The sequence below is a fragment of the Volvox carteri genome (genome assembly GCF_000143455.1).
Source record: "Volvox carteri f. nagariensis unplaced genomic scaffold VOLCAscaffold_95, whole genome shotgun sequence".
Lineage (NCBI taxonomy): Eukaryota > Viridiplantae > Chlorophyta > Chlorophyceae > Chlamydomonadales > Volvocaceae > Volvox > Volvox carteri.
Window position 1 is genome coordinate 60,928 of NW_003307638.1, and position 849 is coordinate 61,776.

The window sequence follows — 849 nt, forward strand, 5'->3', positions numbered from 1 at the left end:
AGCCGTCGCAGTCAGTGTATCACTTAGGCATTACGATCAATACGGCAGCTGGTGTGTTTGAGGTGCCTAAGCAGAAGCTCGCCAAATTGCGGCGACTGGCGATCGGGTTNCGGATCACGGCTAAGAAAAATCGGCGCCTTGTCCAGAAGCGTGAGCTGGCTAAGTTTTGTGGTTTTGCGCAGAGTGTCAAATTGGCCCTTACCCCAGCGCCTTTATTTCTCCGCAATTTTTACGACGACATTAAGCAACCTGTTGGCTGGTCCGGTCGAGTTCGCTTGTCCCGTGGGTCGTTACGGGACTTAGATTGGTGGGCGGACATCCCTACCCACCACTGCTCGGCGGCTATTCACCAGGGGCCTGCTGCAGTTGAGCTTTCAGTGGATGCATCGCGCCATTCGTGGGGCGCGGTCCTGCATGGTCGTGTGGCGCGCGGTTATTGGTCGGCACCAGAGCTCTACGAGCACATCAATTGGAAGGAGTTGCGCGCTGTCCGTCATGCTTTAGAGTCCTTCCTCCCGTTCGTTCAGCAGCGTGTTGTGTTAATTAGGGAGGACAACATGTGCACGCAAGCAGTGCTAGGGCGTCTTTCTTCGCGCTCGGCAGCTCTGCATGCCGAACTAAAATTATTATGGGAATTCATGCAGAAGCATAGTATTGTTCTACAAGTCGAGCGTGTGGCTAGTGCTGACAACGAGGCAGATGAAGCCTCGCGTTGGGTAGACCGTGATGATTACCGCTTGCATCCCCGGTTTTTCCGCCTTTTGGAGCACCGCTTCGGTCCGCACCATGTCGACTTGTTTGCCACGCATATTAACACGCACCTCCCGGTTTTCTTTTCTCGCCACCATT